A 7,995-nucleotide genomic window follows, 5' to 3' on the forward strand; every position below is an offset into this window, starting at 1 on the left:
GCGGAGGAGGACTGTCCACGGGAAAAGGCCAGAGCCGCCCTCGGTACACTGCTAACCAGCTCTCCGTACACACACCGTGATGGTCACTAGGACAGCAGGCCCCTGAGAAGATAAGGTGTGGCCAGGGCAAGGGGTCAGGAACAGGGTCCCTCCCCCACTGAGAGGCGGTTTGGTGAGGCGGGGACCTTAACTGGGTCAGAAAGGCCCAGCACCACCACCCCAGCTATGGCCAGTGTCCTCTGCAGCGCTGGTATGTCTCAGCCTGCAGCTCCCCTCCCAGGCCTCTCCAGCCACCTGCGTGCTGCTGTATGCCACCCAGGGCGTCCAGCCACACTGTCATGCTATCTGTGGCATCGCGTGGCTATGAGGGGCTCCCTCCTGGATGTCCTGCAGATGGACTTGTCCCAAGGCTCCCAGGGGTCCCGGGCAGAGTCATTGTGCTTGCTCCAAGGAAATGTCTGGAGCAGCAGAGGGTGGGGCATGGCAGAGAGAAGTCTGGGGAGGGGAGAAGGGCAGGAGAGGCCAGGGGACCAGAGATGTGGGTTTGTGCTGGGTCACACTGATCCAGAGCCTGCACGCTGGGGTGAGGGCTCGCCAAGGGAGCTGCCCGTGGGTGCTGGGGCCTGGCACGCCGTCCGAGGGACTCCGGGGGGCTGGCCGTGGGGGTCTGTGTGCTCGTCCCCAGTGAGGGCGCGCGGCGTGAGCAGCTCCTTGTCATGGAGACTCAGCTCTTCAGCCTCCCACACGGCCATCTCCACGGCGCGGTGGTTGCCCCCGCATCAGGACGCCCCCTGCCCGCACAGCCACCCTCGCCCCACAGACTTGCGGAAGGCCAGCGGCTGGCCGTGCGGGAGACGTGGCCACACCTCCACACCTTGCGGCTTCCAGCGGCCTTGGTGCTCACGAGGGAAAGGAGAGAGGGGCAGGCTCCGTGCCTGGGGCAGCAGCCCCGGGAGCCCACGGGGCTGAGGCGTGGCGGACGGCGCTGGAAGCGTGGAGAGCAGAGCTGGAGGAAGCGACCCCCATCTCTGCGCGGATGGCCTCAGCCAGGCGCGCCGCTCACCCCGGGCCCCGCGGCCCCGCACCCGGGTCTTCAGCCTCAGACGGCTGCCGCAGTGCCCACAGTCAAAGGTCCAGACCAGCGCCTCCTCGGGGCTCCTGGCAAAGGGGTGCTGGTTGTGGTGGCGCCGGCAGCCGAGCCGCGGCTGCAGGAGCGGCAGACATGGCTGCGTGAGCCGCGGGATCGTGGGCAGGCGGTCTGCCTCACGCCGCACCCTGCTCCTGGCGGCTGGCTTCAGGCGGGCCAGCAGGATATCTTGCAGCAGCTGTGCTCCAGCCTGCTCAGGAGCTAAGTCTCTTCCGTCAAGCCACTGGGTGCAGCGGAAGCAGCCCAGACACAGGCCCACCTGGGCGCGCGGGCCAGCCAGAGGTAGCTCCTCGGCGGCTTCGCGGCCCTGGCAATGCCGTCTCTGATGCTGGCCTGGCTCTGCGGGGCGGTATCTAAGGCTCAGCTGGTCCTCTGCGCTGTTCACCTGCGATGAGAAATCTGGGACACGAGGACCGAGGGGCCGTGCACACCGGGCAGGGGCTCGGACACACTCTGCCTCTCCCACGGGCAAGGGAACTGACGGCGACACAAAGGTGATGTTTTAAAAGGAAATGGAGCGTCAGCCCTGAGTCAGAGAACCCACCGCTCCAAAGTGAAAACTTGAGCCCACCTCCAGCAGGGGACCAGCGGTGCGACCCCAGCCTGGGTTGATGGCCATAAACAGGGGTGGCTGGAGCCAGTTCAGGACCAGAGTCCAGAGATCACTGACTCTCCCCTGAGCGATTGTGCCCCCGGGTGACTCAAACGTCTGAGTGTGGAAATTACCTCTTGCCCCCCATTCCACCGCCCCCTCCCCCAGTACCAGGGCCGCCCCCAGACCACAGCGGTCTCTCCGCCCCTGGGGTCGCCCCGCGATCCCTCCGCTGGTCCACGGTGGGAGAGCCCCTGGGTCTCTGTGCAGAATTCCAGTCAGGTCCCGCGGGGGTCGCCGGAGGGCAGAGAGAGTGTGACCCTGGGCAGTTTGCTAAAAGGGCTGCAGGTTTGCGAGGAGAGAAACCCAGAAAAACAGAGCATGTGGAAAGGTGCTCCCAGCAGAGCTGGTGGGCGGCCCCCACCCAGGAAGGGGCCCTTTCCTCAACGGCACAAGCCAGCCTGGGTGGGAGGGGACCTGCCCTCTAAGCCGGGGAGACTCTGTGGTTATATCTACCCCCCTAAAATCCACCAAAGATGTCTGACCTGTGCCAGGCATCACCCACCATTACTTGCCGTGACCTCATCCAGCCTCACCTCCTAGACTGTAGAGCTGCCTGGACGAGGGGAGGGCCGGCCGTGCAACCAGCAGGTACGGGGACGTGTCAGGGACCCCGCGCTCCTCCTGGCTCTCCTGGGAGACGCCAGAGTCAGACGCATCTCCCAGCTCCACCACAGAGGCCCCCAGACTGTGCCACCAGTTAACCGCTCCCACCGTGCGGTAATAGGCAGTGAGACGAAGTGGTCATGACTGTTTTAAGCCGCCACCTTTTGGGGTGCTGTCTTGCACAGCAACAGATGACTGATATACCAACACCCGCCCTCCCACAGAGAGCCCACCCATGCCCACCCACGTGGGCGTCCTGTTGGGAGGGGCGGCGACGGAAGATGCCCGTTAAGTCAGGAAGCTGGCTGAGTGCCATGAATTGTCATGTCAGGAGCCTCAACGTCCACAAAACATCCAGCTACAGGAAACATTCCAAAAATACCAGCAGAAACAGAAGACCGTGGATGAGCCTACCAGTAAATACGCAAGAGAACTGAGAAGTTCCCGAGACCCACAATAGGATGCCTCTGACAATGGGATGGGAAAGCGCTGCAACACGACTGCTGCCGTCAATCCTTCCTAAATGGATCTAAGAGTCTAATGCAGCTCCAGTAAAAACGCTCAGACGAATCAGAGGGCAGATAAGCTGAGTTTATGTTTTTATTTTTATCTTTTTAGTGTTTATTTATTTATTTGGCTGCTCTGGGTCTTAGTTGCAGCGTGCATGCGGGATCCAGTTCCCTGACCAGGGATCAAACCCGGGCCCCCTGCACTGGGAGCCCGGAGTCTTACCCACTGGACCACCAGGGAAGCCCCTGATAAGCTGATTTTAAAGTTCATTTGGAAAAGCACAACATACACAAGCAAGAATGGGCAGGAAAATTATTACACAGACGAGAACTAGGAAACTGAAGGAGAGAGAACACTCCCGAATTGAGCATCATCCTGATACCGAAGCCAGATGAGGAGGACGCCGCAGGAAACCACAGTTACAGACTGATAACACCCCTGACGAATACAGAGGCACAGATTCTCAGCAAAATATTAGCAAACTGAATTCAACAGCACATTTAAAATGCTGGGCTTATGGAAGGGCTATACCGCAGCATAACAAAGGCCGCATGTGACAAACCCACACTTAATTCGATGGTGAAAAGTGAAAAGACTTTCAAGATCAGGAACAAGAGAGGGATGCCCACACTCGCCGTTTCTTTTATTTATTTATTTATTTATTTATTTATTTATTTATTTATTTACTTTTGGCTGCGTTGGGTCTTCGTTGCTGCGCACAGGCTTTCTCTAGTTGTGGTGAGCAGGAGCTACTCTTCGTTGCGGTGCGCGGGCTTCTCACTGTGGTGGCTTCTCTTGTTGCAGAGCACGGGCTCTAGGCACGTGGGCTTCAGTAGTTGCAGCACACAGACTCAGTAGTTGTGGCTCGCGGGCTCTAGAGCGCAGGCTCAGTAGTTGTGGCGCACAGGCTTAGTTGCTCCGCGGCATGTGGGATCTTCCCGGACCAGGGCTCGAACCCGTGTCCCCTGCGTTGGCAGGCGGATTCTTAACCGCTGCGTCACCAGGGAAGCCCACACTCACCGTTTCTATTCAACAGAGTACTGGGGGGCCAAGTCCTCGGCCTCTTCAGCCCCTTACCCTCCTCGCCAAGCAGGCGTCACACACGGCATCCTGGACCCCTCCTCCCTCCCTACACCCATCAGCAAGTTGATCCAGAACCAGATGCCTGCGTCCAAGTCTACAATCCTAAGCAGCCTCCCAGCTGGGTCCCTTATCCACATCCCTCTCTGCTAGGAACACAGCCGTCCTTTCAAAACTCTACTCAGGAATAAATGCAGAGGTCTAGGAAAGCACAGTGTATGTAGCCATCATAGTGGTAAGTGAAGCAGGACGTCCGTGTGGTCTCAAATTATCTCCCCAAGCTACCTACTAATTACAAAGGGAAAGCCATCAGTGTCCCCAGAGACAGGACAGCCTGACTTCATGAGCCCCAGGCATGATGCATCGCGGGGGACACAGCCTCAAAAATGCAGACCTCGGGCTTCCCTGGTGGCGCAGTGGTTGAGAGTCCGCCTGCCGATGCAGGGGACACGGGTTCGTGCCCCGGTCCGGGAAGATCCCACATGCCGCGGAGCGGCTGGGCCCATGAGCCATGGCCGCTGAGCCTGTGTGTCCGGAGCCTGTGCTCTGCCGCAATGGGAGAGGCCACGACAGTGAGAGGCCCGCGTACTGAAAAAAAAAAAACAAAAAAAAAACTGGGCAAAAGACCTTAACAGACCTCCTTGCCAAAGAAGATATACAGATGGCAAATAAGCACACGAAAAGATGTCCCCATCGTATGTCATCAGGGAAATGCAAATTTAAGCAATGAGACACCACGACACACCTACTGGAATGGCCCAAATCCAGAGCGCTGACAACACCAGACGCTGGTGAGCGTGTGGAGCAGCAGGAACTCCCGTTCGCTGCTGGTGGGAACGCACAATGGCGCAGTCACTTAGGTGGTGTCACCTGGGTGACAAAACTAAATATACTCTTACCATGGGATTCAGCAATCATGCTGCATGTTATTTACCCAAAGGAGTTGAAAACTCATGTCCACACAAAAACCGGCACACAGATGTTTACAGCAGCTGTATTCTAGTTGCCGAAACTCAGAACCGACCAGGATGCCCTTCAGCAGGTGACGGATAGATAAACTGTGGTGCACCCGGACAGTGGAATATTATTCAGCACTAATTGAAATGAGCTATCAAGCCGTGAAAAGATGTGGAGGAACCTTAAATGCATTTTACTAAGTGAAAGAAGCCAATCTGAAAAGGCTACAGAATGTATGATTCCAACTCTATGACACTCTGGAAAAGACAAAACTATGGAGACAGCAGAAAGATCAGGGGTTGCCAGGGGCTGCAGGGAGGGAGGGATGAACAGGCAGAGCAGGACGTTTAGGGCAGTTAAGCTACTCTGTATGATACTGTAAAGGTGGATACACGTCATCATACATTTGTCCAAACCCGTAGAACGTACACCAAGTGTGGGCCCTGATGTAATTTCGGACTCTGGGTGATGACGACGTATCCACGTAGGCTCACTGGCTTTAACAAATATCCCACTGTCGTGGGTTGTGGAGGAAGCTGCGCCAGCTGGAGGGGGATGGGGGATGGGGGATGGGGGATGGGGGATGGGGGATGGGAAATCTCTATTTTCCACCCAACTTTGCTGGGAACCTAAAATAGATAAATAAATAAATAAGAATAATAAATAAATACATAATAAATTTTAAAGTATTTTATTTAAGGGATGTCAAACCAACGCACCAACCAAGAGGGTGATTGTGAGTCATCTCGCTCAGAAACCGATGGATCAAGCTGAACAAAAAACATCCACAAGTAACGAAATGCCAAACAGCACAGGTAAGAACCTGACCCAACAGACGCAAAACCCGCTCAGCCAAGAGAAAATACACGTTTTGTTTTCAAGCACACGTGGCCGCTTACAAGAATCGATGTGGTATGGGCACCGATGGGCAGATACATGTCATCACATATGGGTGCCGGTGCCCACCTGAGACGGAGGACCTCAGGCAGGGCTGTGTGGGGGCTGGAGGGACACTGGGAGATGGGGACCACGTGGGAGAGGGCGGGGTCCCTCTTGAGAACATCTGGCATCTGGCCCCGCCCCCTGGGCCCGTCTGGTGAGCCCTGCTGCAAACAGATGGCCCCTGCCCCCTCGGGTTCCTGTGCCACTCTGCCCACAAGGAGTGCTCAGACACACTGGGCAGGAATTCGCTTGAGGTGGGCAGTGCCCTCGTGCCCCAGCCCCTGGGAGGGGACGGGTCCTTCTGTCCGCCCCCTGGCTGTGCTAAGAGGCTACACCCGCACCCATGACTCTCTTCAGTATGCTTTCAATGATCAAAGAACCAGTTTTTGAGGGTGATCTGCAAATCGCTGGAGGAGAAAAGTTGACCGAGGTGCCCCCACCAGGAGGCTGCCCCGCCTTCAAGTCCCCACCCTTTCCCGGACCCTGCTCTCCACCGGCGCGGCTCTCCCTGCCAGGGTTCCATCCAGCCCAAGGCTGCAGGAACCAGTGCGCACAGGCCGAGGATGAGGGAGACGCCGGGTCCACTATCAGTTTGGAACGCAGAGAAGGAAGCAGCAAATGCCGTGAGGCAGGGTCCTCACTCCCCGGGTCCGGGCGCTGGGTGCAACGGCCCCTGCTGGAAACCCACCCTTCTGAGTTTTGGGGTGCTTCCGTGCACGCGCTCTCTTGCAAAAAACAGGCGTTAACAAGCTCTCAGCTGCATTCCCGCCCCGCCCCCGCCCATGCTGGCTCACCGGGGCCCATCGTCCCTGAGGCATCTGTGGGCACCCCAGATCTGATGGCCCAGGACATAGTTCTGGGGGCACCGCCATCCACCCAGCTGCTCAGGCCAGCCTCCTGAGACCTCACCTCCAAGACACAGCCCCTCCATCACTCTGAGCCACGGTGACTGCTCCGCTCCGGCCTCGGGCCTGCCCCCTCCCTCCCACTGCCCACTCTCCACACGTGGTCTCTCCTGCCTGCCCAGGCGCTGACACTGCCCAGGGCCCCTCACTGCGCTCTGCCCCTGGAGTGGCTATGCCCTGTTCACGGCCCTGGACACCTTCCACTCCCGACATGCCCCCTTGCGTGGTTCTCAGGCCACAGGAGCCAGGCTCAGAGGCGTCAGTGGGGTCCTGGGCAGGCCCCACAGCTGAGAACACGGGAGCAGCCAGTGGGAGTGGGCGGAGGTGGGCGGCCGCCTGCCTGGGCTGCAGAGCCTCCCCAAACACCTCGGCCACGGACACGGGCGAGGAGGACCCTGCGGCGTGGCCAGGGGCTTTCCTCCTGAGGAGTGGGGATGGGGGATGGTGGTCACGTGACCCCTAGAAAGGGCTGCGTGGAGATGCAAGAGACCGAAGACACAGAGGGACCCACAGCCTCTGCAAGGACCAGCCTAGGCGGTCAGCTCAGTCAGCACCAACCAGAGAGAGCCAACGTGTCCCCCAAACCGGTCATGAAGGATGCCCCCTGCCAGCCCCCTCCAGCGAACAACACCGGCCTCCCTCCCCCCACAGGCCTCCCCAGCGTCGGCACCGCCCCGAGGCGAGCCCCCTGCCCATTCTCTGTCGGGGCTTGAGGGCGATGACCCTGGGGCAGAGAATGGGTGCTGGGGACGATGGGCAGGAAGACCCCAGCCCTGGGCACTGGCAGGAGCCTCCGACCCGGACGTCCAGGGAGCCCCGTTCCCACACCGGCCCTACACTGCTCCGGACAAGCGGCTCAACCTCTACCACGTGGAGGGGTCATCAGGCCGTGGCCCATCAGTGCGGCAGCCCACGTTTGATTCCAGGACCCAGAGGCCTCACCGCCGCCCGTGAGCAGTTAAGCCCGACCACCCTCACGTGTGAGAACGCAGAGCACAGCCCACTGGCCATGGTCTGCTGGTCACGGTGACTCCAGGCAAGTCCACTGCACACGGGGGAGATCCAAGGCCAGCTGCTCGACCTCAGGGCAGCAGAAGGGCCGTGGGCCCCCGGACCACCCTCTCCAGAGCAGGCTGGAGAGCGGGCAGGCACCGCCCCCAGGGGGCACGTCCCCATGTCACCCACCCACTCACAGC

The sequence above is a fragment of the Grampus griseus genome, assembly GCF_964374135.1.
Source record: "Grampus griseus genome assembly, chromosome: 14".
In the NCBI taxonomy this organism is placed as follows: domain Eukaryota; kingdom Metazoa; phylum Chordata; class Mammalia; order Artiodactyla; family Delphinidae; genus Grampus; species Grampus griseus.